The following is a 15,290-nucleotide window of genomic DNA, read 5'->3' on the forward strand; positions in this document are numbered from 1 at the left end:
GGTTTGTCTTTCAGAGGCTGCCCCATCTCTGGAATAGACTTCCCATACATGTCAAACAGAACACCTCACTGACCCTCTTCAAGTACAACCTTGATGAGTAGATGGGAAACCACAAATTTGTCCCAGGGATTCCACCTGTGTCCCTCACTTGACAGGGTCAACAGGTGCTGGCTGAGGTTTCTTTTTGGGGATAAACTCTTGGCTAGGCTTGTAAGGGCCCCAGGGGCATTAACCTAGTAACCTCCTATGATCTCATGGAAACAAGGTGAGGAAAAAAAGTGTGGGAGCCAGCTAGTGCAGATAAAAGTATGCCAGTGGTAAGTTGTTTGCAGATGACAGGGGTATCAAGCTATCACCAGAGTTTATATCTGATCTTAATGGATGGAAAATAGGCCACTGCTAAGAGAGACACAGCTGCTGATATAACCAGCCTACAGTGGTTAAAGAGGAGCAGTGGCTTTTGGCCAGGGTTCTCTCTGACTGTGAGGGTGGAAAAGGAGGCAAACAAGTAGGTGTGTTTGAGGATATCCCTGCAGATATCTTGATTTTGATAATATAGCACCTTGTGAGCATGCAGTTACATACAGTCAGGCTTGAAGACAGGCATGTGGATCTTGTAGCCTGGGGAGACCCAGGCAGACCCCACACCTGAAGTCAGAGCTTGTGAGGTGGCTATTTCAGGGAGGGAGCTACCCTGTAACAGTGAGCTGAAGGTGAGCCACAGCTTCTGGTAGATATTGATGTTCTCTTAGACAGAGTGGCTACAAGGGCAGAGGTGAGTGGTAGTACCCAGGCTGACAGTGAGGCACCACTGTCAGAGGATACCAGATTTCCTGTGGAAGTGGACCTGGGAAGGTTCACAAAGATAGTGTTGAGACAGGCTCAGCTCCTGGACCTACACTAATAGGCTTGAGGAAGGTAGCTAGGGAGGCACTTGATTCTCAAGGAAAAGGGGAGTCCACAGACTGGAACTAAAGGTTACTGTATAGAGAGCAGAATCTGAGGGAGGGCTAGATGGTGAGGTAATGCCTACCATCTGGCACTTCTAGTCATAGCCCATACCAAGAGATGTTTTATGCAGAACTGTTATTGGTCTGGGATTGCCAGGAATGTCACAGTATTATGGGACCTGTGAACAGTGCCAAAAATAGGCAAAGAAGGAGACAAGATCAAGGCTGCTTTAATGCCTTTGCCTGTGATTGAGGAGCTGTTTCAGGGGGTAGCTATGGATATTGTGGGATCTCTGGAAGAGGTATATCTTGGTGGTAGTAGATTATGCTACTAAATACACTGAGGCAGTGGCCCTGTCCTCCATTGAGGCAGAGAAGGTGGCAAATTATTTGTTAGAGATTTTCAGCAGAGTAGGTTTCCCGAGAGAAATACTGATTCACAGATGTGCCAATTTCATGTCAGACACGCTGGCTTGTCTGTGGAATTGCTGTGGGGTAAAGCACCTAAAAATAACCCCCTGCCCTCCTAGACTAATGGTCTTGTGGAGAGGTTAAACTCTACACTAAAGACTATGCTATGGGCATTGCAGACCAGTTTAAAAGAGAATGCAGAGAGGTAGCCAGGAATCCACAGGCTTTTCACATTTTGAGTAGCAGTATGGGCATAGGCTGAGGGTGCCTTTAGATTTCATTCCTGATGAGTGGGAGGGAATCCCATCAGAAAAATGTTATTGCATAGGTCCTAAACCTCAGGACAAGGCTTAGGGAGTTCATGGGCTTGGTCCAGGAGAAACTGGCAGCAGCCCAATAGCAGAAAAAGTTCTGGTATGACAGGAATGTTCGAGCCCAAGAGTATGTTGTAGTACAGCAGGTAATTGTTCACATTCCTGTCAGACACAATACGCTGTAGGCAGCTTGGGAGGGACCCTTCAAAATGGTAAGGAAGGTCAGTGATATTAACTACATGACAGAACTGCTAGGCAGAAGGCAGGGGCACAAACTGTATGATGTTGACATGATGAAGCCTTACAATAATAGGGTGGCCCTGGTGCTGAGTATTTGCAGTGAATGGCAGGAGGAGTCTGATGGGAATCCATGGCTACACTCTGCCAGCCAGCAAAATGACAAATTCCAAACTATGGTTGCAGACATATGACATGACAGTGCAACACTGTACTGGGGTTAGCAATGCCAATGCACTTGGGTTCTTAAGGCAGGGTATGAGTTAATGTATTCCCAGACAGTCCCACTTCTCTCGAGCATTTCTCAAGGGTCACTTGAAAAAATAGATTGCGTCTTCAAAGGGGGAGAGATGTAATAATGTGAGGCATTGCCAGATATACCATGAGAAGTAGAGCAGTGGATATGTACCATATGCCAGCATAGCTAGTTGGAATTTTGTAAAGAATTATATCAAACTGATTTGTACAGATGCTTGTGTTGAAAAATAAATTTGTAAAGCTGCTTCTGTTAAAAATGTACCAACAGTGGGTCCTGACTGTATTGTAGCTGATTAAATGTATATGTTTTAACAGAAGATACTGGAAGAGAAGAGGTTAATCTCAGTCCAGCTATCTTTGAAAAATAATAATAAATTAAATTACTTAATTTAGACCATAAAGATTGCATCTTAGAGTTCTGGCTGCAGCCAGAGATGAAATGTGTGTGCCAGAGAATGGTTTATTAGTGCATGAAGAAAGAGTGGAAGTGTTTATTGTTTTATAACTTCCAGAAGCTGCAACAGATCTCAGCAAAGCTCTAGCTGCATGTATGGCAACACATATGTGCTAATTTCTTGTTCATTTTTTAGCAATGGGGTTAGAATGGGAACCAGAAGTCAGATGATCAGATGATGATGATGTCATTCTGTAATCTAGGGCAAAAATGATGTTTTAATACCAGATAAGTCTTAGAGTAGTCTGTTCTTGGACACTGGCAAAGAAGGACCTCTCACGTGCTTCATCTTCCCTTGCTCTAGTAAGTGATCAGGGAATCGTAACTCTTTAGATCAGTCAGGAAAATTATTAAAATCTTCATGTCGAGTTAAAATCCTGGTATAGAATAAAACAGTCCCTCTGTATTCTAAACGATAAGTGCTTTCGGTATCTTCTTAAGATCTATAGCTGTGCCAGTGGACAGTCTTACTCGGGACCTAGAGAGAGAGAGAAAAACCCAGACCCACGACTGAGTGTGTTCCCTTTGTCCTCTTAAAGGAAACTGTGCTTGATGCAGAGAGCTGTATCTGGAAATACTGTGTGTATCTATTTTTGTTTGAAGTGAATACCCTTCTCCAGTGTCAGTGGTAAGAATTCAGGCTTCTTGATTGCTGGCCCAGAGAGAGGATGCCACAGACACATATATTTGCTACCTATGAAAAATATTTTGCTTGAAACATTAAAAGCTTTTTATACATTATCCACACTTTAAGTATCTCTTTGTCAATGTAATGTTCAAGTCTTCCAGTCAAGTTTTCCTTCATATTCACTATATAGCTATACCTAGCTTGTTTTGTTTTATACATTTCAGTGCATAATAGTATAGGCCTGAAAAATATTTAGAAGAAAACAAGACAATGTTTGGTATTAACTCACTATCCAGTCTGTATCCCTTTATTATTTCACTGCAAAGATCTGTACAACATATGTAGTCAAAATTATGCCATCCACACCAAGCTATATTGGAAAAGAAGTAATGTAAGGGAAAAATAAATTAATTCACTCCATTTATGGACTTTTAGTCTGAAAAAGAGAACTGCATGCCTTGTGAAAGTGAATACATTTTTATGTTTACTCTAGGGCTTTTTTGTTCTCCTAGACAAAGCCAGTAATTTGTAACATATAACGTGGAGCCTGCATATTGTCATTTAGAACATTCTCACCTTTCACCTAGTGGTTACATTAATGAGCAGCAAATTCACATAGTATATCCAGCAGACATGTCTTCACTTCCTGTAACAGCCACTGGAACGGTGAGTCTCTAAGAAGATCATTTGATATTTTTACTGCTTCTGGGCTGGCAGAGAAAAGTGAAACTTGTGGCTGATATACTTTACCTGGTTACAAGAAAAATATTAAACAGGAAACTTTGTATGATTTTAAGTATGAACTGCAGCAGAAATGAATGATGGCAGGATGAGGTTATAGACTTTATATAACCATTATTTTTCTATAAAATCAGAAGAAAGTCTAGGGATGTCCTGGCATCAATGGAGGAGTCTGGTAATGGCTAGAGAATGACATTAACACAAAGCTGTAATAATAAGGGAAACAAATCAAAAATCACTTAGCTTAATGGCAACCGGGAGAAAATGACTATCACGATTCTTTGCTGTATGAGAAACAAAATACAAAAATGAACACTATATTTTGAAAATACACCCAAAATCATATAAACGAATGCTGACTTTAAAGGGTTTAGCAATGCAGAGAAATGTGGCAGGAATGTAAATTAAAACATAGGAAAAAGTAGTATTTTTAACAAAATTCTACCACCTGAAACAAATTGTATGGTTATTTTGTTTTTCAAATTATCATCTGTACCAAAATGACAGGATTATTTTATCAGGTATGCAAGTATATGGTTAATATACATGTCACTGAAATATAAAACATATGGTTGTGGAATTTTGCAGAGGGATGGGGGAGATCTGCTAACTGGCATTTAATATTTATTTATCAGCCATTAACAGAAAGGAAGTGGGAGGTCTGTGAGTAGATAGCAAGCTAGGGCAACCATGTCTAAATACAAATAAAAATTGCATGTACTGCTGTCCCTGTGCATTGACAATTGATTTGCACCTGACCATGATCACAAGGGTCCTAAAGGTGTTCCAGCATATTAGTCCTTTCTCTAGTTCATCTATGTAACCACTTTTTAGATAAAGCAGGAGTTCTGGAAAATCAGTGAAATACAATTTCTACATTACAAATGACATATGCTAGTTTGGTGCCCAAATGTATTAATCCCACTGTTTGTTAATATATTGAACTCTTGCGTAGAAAAGTAGGATTTCTGGAGAGTTTGAGAAGTTATTTTCATTTTTTTTATTCACAAAGAAAATATTGGTAGAGGAAACAAGTAGTTACTAATTAGGTGCCCTGTGAACAATCATTATCAATTAAACACATTCATTCAGAAATGGAAAATGTAATACATAAATATAGTGAAAAGCAATGTTGAATGCAGCCTTTGTTAACTGGAAATAAAACATAGCAAGAATATTCAATACAATTCTTAGCCAGTATCTTGAGATATTGCGAAATGTAAAACTTACTATAGCTTTCTTTGATCTCATTAATTCATTTGATAGCAGTCAATGTTTGATGTCCACAGAGGCACCGTGCAGTCCAGAAATATATCAACAGTGTAATAAATGTATGACAGACAGGGTATAACAGGATAGTAGCAAATATAATTCTTGAAAATAAAGGCTATGCAGTTGAAACTTATGCCCTATTCTTTGGATGTGCTGATGTACTGGTGTTTACAGAATGGATGTACTGGAGAGATGTACAGAAAAACAGTTGTGGACTCTATGCATTTTTTTTAATGTTTTACTATGACATTTATGTTTTGTAAAAATGTAAATCAGTTGGTGATAGCAGAAATTATCAGAGAAAGGCAGAAAGTACTTTGTCACGCAAAAGTGTTGTGATGATCAGATGGAAGACTATGTAGCTGTGTGGGTAAAATGTTGAAAATGGGTGATATGGAGGTTCACTATTGTAATTCTGAGACCAATAATTGTGAGTCTCATATTTACTAAACAAAAAACAGTGAAACTACAGCAGAACAGTGAATATTGACAATTGCTCTTTTCTTTTTAAATTTTGTTTTTCCAGTGGGGCCAAGCCTGTCTGTAACTTCTAATATGGGGTGTTGTACCCCGACTACACCTCTACTTATAAAAAATAACCATGGGGGTCACAAAACCTTGGAGAGAAGGAAATACTCTGAGATACAGCAATTTCAAGCTAAAGTTCAGATATTCATATATTGTGTCTTGCAGCTCTGGAAATCATATTTGTAAGTCTCAATTTGCAACTATTAACTTATAAATGTATAAATTAAAATAAATAATTATACATTTAAATATTTAATACAGTTATAAATTTAAATAAACATAAATAAATAAATAAATAAAATAAATAAATATAAAACAGTTGTACGTAATAAAAAAGACATTGGTAATAATTCTATTATATTATAAAAGTAAAGGCATATGCTGTGTGGTAGGGGGCACAAACAACAAATTTCTGTTCTCTTTCAGTACGGTTTTCAGATAGTGGTGTGTACAGACTTTTTCAAGTCAATAATTGTATAATAGCTCCCAAAAGGGACTTCTTATTTATCAAATATTACATCAAGTAAATAAACACATTAAATATACGTATATGTAATAAGCAGGGTTACTGCAGCAAACACTATTCCACATAGAAAAATAATTGACAAATTAAAAGTATTAAAACATAATCGAAATATATCTCAATAAATAAAACACTGGCTATGTAAAAACACACACCAAGTCAGATGTTGACTTTTGTATCCCAAACTGGGTTACCATCTCAAAATGCACCATTCTGGGACATATCTTTTTTGGTCTCTTTTTATTACATCTGTTTAATTCTGAATCAATTTATTATTGCCATATGTTGCCACCAGTCCAATATATTTTTGACAACACTACGAACCAAGAGCAGACTAAAATAAACATGACAGTCCAGGATTAATCAGCAAGTTTAACAAATTCTAGCACCTTGGCAAATACTGCCTTCAATGGAATATAAAACTTGTTACTCGACCGTGCCTTTTATACAATAAAAGATCAAAACCAATAAAACAATTAATTAATTAATTAATTAATTAATTAATTAATTAATTAAATTAAAACTTTTCAATTACATGTCATATTTATCCTTGCAGGACTTAAAGTGCAAAACTTCAAAACAAGCAAAGCTTCCTTGTATAGAAGCTTGCGTTTAACATCACAGTATTCATAAATAAATAAATATTCACTCCTTTCTAATTTTTTCTAAAATAGTGCCTTGCAGGCCCACTGGGTCCCCATTATGACACTTTAAAAATGTTGAGCAAAGGGCTTTCATATTTTCATATTTTATATCTCTAACATGCTCTTGAAGACAAAGCTTAAAAGCCCTCTTGCTCTCCCCTATATAAAACTTACTGCAGGAGCACTTCAATGCATATACAATACATTCAGTATTACAACAAAAATTAGCTAATACATTAAATTTCCTACCATTAATATATTGAAAAGTCTGTACTACGTATTTGCAAGAAATACATTTTCCACTGGGAAAGTGCCTGTTAAACGTAGACCATTATGTATACTAGGACATGGAATTTTAAATTTTCTATATACCAGTTTGTCCTTTTCTAACTATGAAAACTGGAATAGTACATAAACCAGAGAACTCGCTATATTTCAACAAAAAGCCCCAATATTGTTTTATAATTGGGACCACTTTATCACTCAATAAATCATATGTCATAACCATGTACATTTTCTTTTCTTCTTTTGTACAATCCATATTGTTTTTGCTCAAATTATTACTCTTCCTTATATTTTCATACTTAACCTTGCCAAGTGCACCCTTCACAATGCTTTCTTCATAACCTCTTGCAACAAACACTTCTAATATTTTATTATATTCCTTCTCCAAATCATTCTCATTATTACAAAGATGTTTAATTCTCATAAATTCACCATAGGGTAGTGATTTTAAAAGATGGGGGGGTGGAAACTGGTGCCATGGAGAAAATTATTAGTACCTTCAAATATTCTATGTATTGTGGTGGATATACCTCCACCACTAATACCTTCTAAAAATAAGTCTAAGAATACTACTTGTTCAACACAGGCTGAAATTTCAAATGTCAAACCAAATCTATTATTATTTATTCCATCCATAAATTTGTTTACCTGATTTTTACAATCTCAAAGTGCAGTACTCTGGGACATATATTTTTGCTTTCCTTTTATTACATCTGTTTAATTCTGAATCAATTTATTATTGCCATATGTTTGCCACCAGTCTAACATACTTTTGATTCTGATAAATCAGTCTTATCAGGTTTAGATTATAATAAATTAGACCTAGCCTCATTTGTAGCAAGTGTATGGGCTAACAAAAAGAAGAAATTGAGACTTAATTTAGGGGTTGTTCATAAGTGTATATATATAAATATATATATATATATATATATATATATATATATATATATATATATATATATATATATATGTAATATTCTTTAAATGGCAAACAATAAGACTGCTATAATACCATTCCCAAATGCTTCCTTTGTTCATCTGAATATGCTATTGCCTAAAAACCTATAAAAAGAGATTGAATATCACAGCTGAATTTTAGTACAGGAAAAAAATAATTTATGCTGAAAGGAAGGGTCAGGTCACAAAAAAACAATTTTGGAATATAATGAATAGCTGATGGCAAAAATTACAGGGTCCCAAAATTAAACCAGCACACAGCAAGCCCAAAAAGGAACCACGGCTCATCCAGGGTAAAAAACTCGATTTATTGAAGGAACCAAGCAGCAAGAATATGAAATTTAGGGGTTAAGCGCTTTCATCTGAAATACCAGACTTCCTCAGAACCCCAAACAGCTGTACAAAAAACATTTAAAAAACTTCTTTGGCGCCAAAACAGGAGGTCATTTAAAGTCACATACCTTAATAAAAAATGTATATATATAAATACATTTCCCAACAAAATAGCTCCATACCTAATAAATACAATAATATAATACGTAGTATAGTGTATCTGTAGGTAATATATATATATATATATATATATATATATATATATATATATATATATATATATATATATATATGTAAGAACCACTGAAGTGTGAAATAATAATAAAATGAAATAAAATAAAATAACATAGTTCATCAAACTCAGTATGAAAATGTAAAATATAAAATACAGCATATAATAGTAAATCAAAACATCAAGCCAATATAAGAAAAGGCTTGATACTAATAAAATCATTAATTCCAGGAAATCAAGTGGCATCTGTTAAAATTTGCCATTTAGCTTCTTTCATAGCCAACAAGGCCTTCCAATTTCCCCCAAAAGGAGAATAATCAACAGTGTCAATGATGGAAAATAAGAACCTATGTATATCACCATGGGAAAAAATATGCCTATAAAGTACATTCTTAGAATCTTTCACTTTAATCTTATAAAGATGTTCATAAATACATCTTCTAAGATGCCTCTCTGTTTTCCCTATATAAAAAGCATGACAGGCCAAACATTTTGCTAAATAAACTACATTTTTAGTGTTGCAATTGCCTGACCTGTATTTAACATAGGTCCTGTTAAATTCCACCAACCTAACACCTCGATCCTCACTAATAGCGTCACATTGCCTACAACACCCACATTTTTTTGTACCTCCAAATTTAAGTTGTTTCCTACGAGTTCCCATCTCTAATAAACTCTTTATATTAGGTCCAGTTTTAAAAAAAAACCTAGGTCTCTTCCCTAAGATGTCCTCTAACTCTTTGTCAACACAGATCAACCCCCAGTGATCAAAAATGATGTTTTTGATATATTGGATGCAGGGTGAATATGTAAAGACACAAACTCCATGTTTCCCACCCATCCTGGAATGGTCACCCCCCTGATGGTTGGGTCCCACTCCCAAAATAGGGGGTACTTGTTCCCCCATTCACCCTTGACAAACTGAATGGTTTAATCCAAAAGCATTCTGGGGTACCCTCTCTTCAAAAACATGGACTCAATAAGTTCTAATTCACTACTCATGATCTCTCTAGTGGAAGACATCCTTGCAGCCCTAATACATTGTCCTTTAAAAACATTTTTAAAGACATATCTAGGATGGTTACTACTGTACTGCAAATAATCATTGGAGAATGTCTCCTTCCTGTGAATCCTGGAGACAAAACCCATCTCAGAATGACTAATGAAAACATCTAAATAAGCCATACCCTTGGTGTCAAAGTGATGTGTGAACTTCAGGAATTCCGTCGTTCGATTAATATATTCAATAAAAGTGGGAATTCTGTGAATTGGACCATTCCATAAAATAAATAAATCATCCAAATACCTATTGTAATATGCAATATTATAAAAAATTCACTAGGGAACAAAAATTTATTTTCCCACTCCAACATTACAAGGTTGGCAAAGATGGGAGCACAGGAGGCTCCCATCGCCACCCCTCTCTTTTGGCTATAAAATTCACCTTCGAATTGAATAAAATTATAATCCAATACAAGTGCCATCATGTCCACAAGGAGGCAAATATGGTCCCAACTAAAGTCAGAGTAACATCTAAGGCTGTTACTAAAATACTCCAACCCGATGTCTCTCGGGATGCAGGAGAACAAATTCACCACATTGATGGTCATAAATACAAGGTCCTTTCTCCACAACCCAGGAGTCAATTTACCTAAAAAAGACCAAGAGTCCTTGATAAGGTGTGAAATTTTGTTATATATTGGTTTAACCCACCTATCAATAATAACACCAATAGGGTAAGTCTTGGAATGACTACCAGAGACTATAGGCCGGAAGGGTGTTTGGACAAAAAGTTCCTAGTGTGAAATGTTGGGGGCTGAAATGTACCTGGGTGCAAAATGTCAGGGGCAAAACTTCTAGATCCTGGCAGATTGCTATAACAAGACATTTAGTACAACTGATACTGACTATTCTATATATAATTTCTAACCATCACTTTTCTTCAGGGCTTTAGGCATGTAGATGTGTTCTTGCAAAAAATGAGAGGCATCCAACTATATCACATAGTCTGAGGAGGTGAGAGAAGGTAGCTAATGTAATTTGTGATACTGATTTTGAGTATTTAAAAATAATGATTCAACAATGATACAAAGTTCCACATCTGCCAAGCAAATGCTTACAAGGTACCTGCTTTGTAGTTGAAGCTTCTTAAATTTAGCAAAGCTACTGCCCCTTCTGATTTTTATATAATGTAGCTTTTATTTAATTATTTAATTATTTTCTTTCTCTTGGATTTTGAAGTGGCTGGAAAATGTATTATTGGGTTGGAAAATTTCCTGTAGTCTGTGGAGAGAACATTGAAGCCCACTGGGTGCAAAGTAGGCTGATTAGTTGCACATCTCATTTCATGGCAATAAACACTGAATCTTTTGTCAGTGTCATCATGTCCTTAGCTAATGACTGAATACCAAAATTGTCATGTTGTTTGGGTACCATATGAGGTGATGTAATGATTTCACTTAGCAAACTTGTTTTCCTCATGCTTACTGTTATATCTTTTTTAGAACTTTTATTAAAATGTTAATAACAACAAAGAAACAAAATAAACTTGACAACCTTATAACTATTTGCAATAGTCCACAACATGACTATCGTATAGAAAAAAAAATAAACCATTAATATTTTCCAAGTGGATCTCAAAGTTTAAGCCAAGATTTATAAAGCTGTGTACATCTGGTGTTCTCATCATAATAGTTGACAATTCACTGTGACAAACTATTTTTGCTAAATTCATAAATTTAATAAATAATGGGGTAGTTTTTTTTTCCATTTTTTGGTAATTACCTTTCTAGCTATAGCTAGAATAGACCAAAGAAGAAGTATTTGCATTATAGGAATAATTTCAGGAATTGGAGGATTTAGTAAAATCAAGGATTTAGAAATATTACATCTATTCAACCACAATGCATACTTAAAATTATTTAATTCTTTCCAGAAAGGAGACATTATCTTACATTCTAACACTATATGTACCCAGTCAGCAATTAAGACTACCCTACATCTCCAGCAATTTATGTTAGCTGACTTGTACATTAACACATCTTTATGTTGAGTAATATAAAATCTATGTAAATATTTCCAAATGAAATGTTTCCAATATAGTGAAGATGTGGAGTTCACTGCAGATTTTAATACTCATTTTTGTTTTCATCATAAAAACTTTCTTTATTAATTTCTGTAAAATAATTCCAAAATTCAATATCGGAAAATGCAAAATCAGTTCTAAGAATGCTATACACTTTAGAAAAATATCCTTAACATCGATATCTGTGCAGTGACTGAGACCTGGTTCAAGGCTCCAGAGAGCACCCCTGCACTACCAGGGTATAACTCATACCACACTTTTCGGCCATGTAACCTGGACCAAAGCACCAAAGGTGGAGGTGTGTCCATATTCATTAAGGATATCCACACCTCCAGGCTAGTTGCTCAGCATAATGCAGCCGGGGTTATCCAAATGCAACTAACTCTGGGCAAAACTGCAATCCAAATTGTAGCTTGCTACAGATCACCCACCATGTCCCAGGATTCCCACTCCTCTTTTCTTAATGTACTGGAAAATATTAGGGTTCAACCAAACACCCTAATAATGGGTGATTTCAACTACCCCACCATTAACTGGGAAAATTACTCATGTACCAACTCCTTTGCTCAACACTTTATGGAATTCATAAACTCCAATGCCCTGGATCAACTTAACCATACCCCCACCAGGGACAACAATATCCTAGCTCTAGTCATTATCAACATGAGTAACCAATGTTCCACACCTGAAATCAACACCTTATTGGTCTAATCTGACCATACGCTAATTACCCTAGATATCCACATCCTGCCCTCATCCCCCGTTAAGGAAACCATGGTAAAAAAATTATCCAAAGTGAACTTCATGCTTCTTAAGACAGAAGTGGTGAACTGCATGACACCCATGCAGATGGACAATACAGATATGACTACTGAATCCTAAACAATTGCACTTTCTAAGCATTTACATGAGTCCATGGATTGTGCTATCCCAAACAGAACCAAGATGCTATCCTCCAAAAAAAGGAAGGCAATCTGGTGGTCCACTGCCATAAACAAACTGTACAACAGAAGGAAGAAACTGTTGCAAAAGAGAGTGAAATCCCATGAGTGGAGGAGCTCCCTGGTCAGCTTCAGTAAGAAGCTGCGATCCAATAAAATCCTCCAAAGCTAGTTATGAAAACAAAATCACCACTGATTCTAAAGACAACCACAAAGCATTCTATAGCTATGTCAAGAATCTCAATGGCAACACTCAGATCTGCTCTGAGTTACAGCACAATGGCACTAAATATACAGACCCAATTGATATTGCCAACATTCTGGCAGATAGGTTCAGTGCTAAATTTACCTCCCTTTCACTCCTTAAAGAACCCATCTCTATACCAGAAGAATGCAAAGTTCCTGTAATCACGGCTGCACAGGTAAAAATCACACTCTCCAAAGCCAAGAACACCACATCCATGGGACCAGACAACATCCCAGGCTGCATTCTGCACAAACTACAGAACGAACTAGCATCCCACCTAAGTACCATGTCCATTCATAGCCTCACCTCAGGCTTTGTGCCTGCTGAATGGCGCACAGTGACAGGTATCCAACTTCACAAAGGGGGAGCCACCACAGACCCTGGGAACTAACGCCCCATTAGCCTGGCGAGCCTGGTCTGCAAGGCCTTGGAACGTATCATCATGGAACTTATAAACAAAGACATTGGTAATCTCCAAACTCTGGAGCTCACCCAGTTCGGGTTTGTAAAAGGCAGATTATGTTTCCAAAACCTGATAGACTTCTTTGAAGCAGTCACAAAAGCTGTAGACAAGGGTAAGGTGGGTCACACAGCCTATCTAGATCTTGCCAAGGCTTTTGACACCATCTCCCACTCTGGAATTATAGATAAACTCACTAAACTAGGTATAAATCCCTATGCCACAAAATGGGTTGCCAAATGGCTCACTGACAGAACCCACACTGTGAAAATAGCAGACTCCAAATCCAACTTCAGACCAGTGACAAATGGAGTACCACAGGGTTCAGTCCTGGGTCCTCTCCTGTTTGGTATCTACTTCTCTGAAGTACAGGCTAACACAGAAGGTCTTTGGCTAATGAAATTCACAGATGACTGCAAACTAGGAGCAATAATCAAAACTCCTAACAATGTGAACATTTACAAAAGGGCCTCACTGAGACAGATGCCTGGTGTCAAATCCATGGTCTCAAGCTCAATGGCAAAAAGTGCATTGTCATCCCCTTTGGTAAAAACTCTGTACCCATGAACTACAACATAGGCGGTAGTATACTTAACACCAAAAGTGTGATAAGAGACCTTGGGACACAAGTGGACAGTAGTCTCTCCTTTGATAATCACATCACCACAGTAGTCAGGAATTCCTTCTACATGGTACACCTCATCACAAAAGGTTTCTCATCCGGAAAAAAATAGGTCATTGTTCCCCTCTACTCATCACTCATTAGACCCATTATAGAGTACAATGCCCCTTTTGGTATGTACCTCACAAGACACCTACAACAACTGGAAAGGCCACAGAAATACCTCACAAAGAGGACCACTGGCCTCAAACAGATGCCCTACACAGACCGTCTCAAAAAATTCCAGATTTACTCCATCGCATATCGCCTACTCAGAGGTGATCTCTGCCTAATATACAAAGTTATGTCAAACCCAGAGCTGTTGGACATGCTCCACTTAAAGAAATCCCAATCCCTCTGAGCTACATGCTCTAGGGACTTAAACCTTGTCACCACAATAAACAGAACATGCCAGAGGGATAGATTCCTCTCCCAGAGACTTCCCATACTCTGGAATAAACTACTTATCTATATCAAACAAAGCTCCTCATTAGCACTCTTCAAGAAAAATCTTGATGATTGGATGGGAAATAGGAAATTAACCCCGGGATCACCTCTGTGGCTCTGCTCGACAGTGGCACAGGAAAATTATTTTCTTGGGAAGCAAAAGCCAGGGTACTATTTTGGCTGGGCTTCTATAGGCCCCAGGGCCGCTAGCCTAGTACCTACCTATGAACCTATGAACCTTTCATATGCAAATCATATATATATTACTTTAGAATTTACATATCCCCTACAAATTTGTAAAAACAGCCAGTTGTTCATTTCTAAACTATATTTTCCAAGAAGGTATTTTACTGAGCACAGCATATTACCATTCAGGAATTGATGACAAAAAATTATGCTACTATTTTAAATATCCACGATTTTACTTAAATTATGTATTTTTAAACATTTATTAGTATAAGCAATAGGAAATAACAAAAGATAAGATTTTTAACAATGTAATCCAAATTAATAAACTTCTTAAAATAAGAAAGACTGTAATTAATTTAAGGAATATAGAAAAAGTTATTACCTCCAATTATACAAAGATCTTTTAAAACCCAATAACATTTATTAAATGCAATATGTGTGTGTGTGTCTCTACAATAAATTTTTTATTCAGTAAAATCTTTTCATGAATTAA

The sequence above is a fragment of the Protopterus annectens genome, chromosome 3.part0, assembly GCF_019279795.1.
Source record: "Protopterus annectens isolate FY-2018-M chromosome 3.part0, PAN1.0, whole genome shotgun sequence".
Lineage (NCBI taxonomy): Eukaryota > Metazoa > Chordata > Ceratodontiformes > Protopteridae > Protopterus > Protopterus annectens.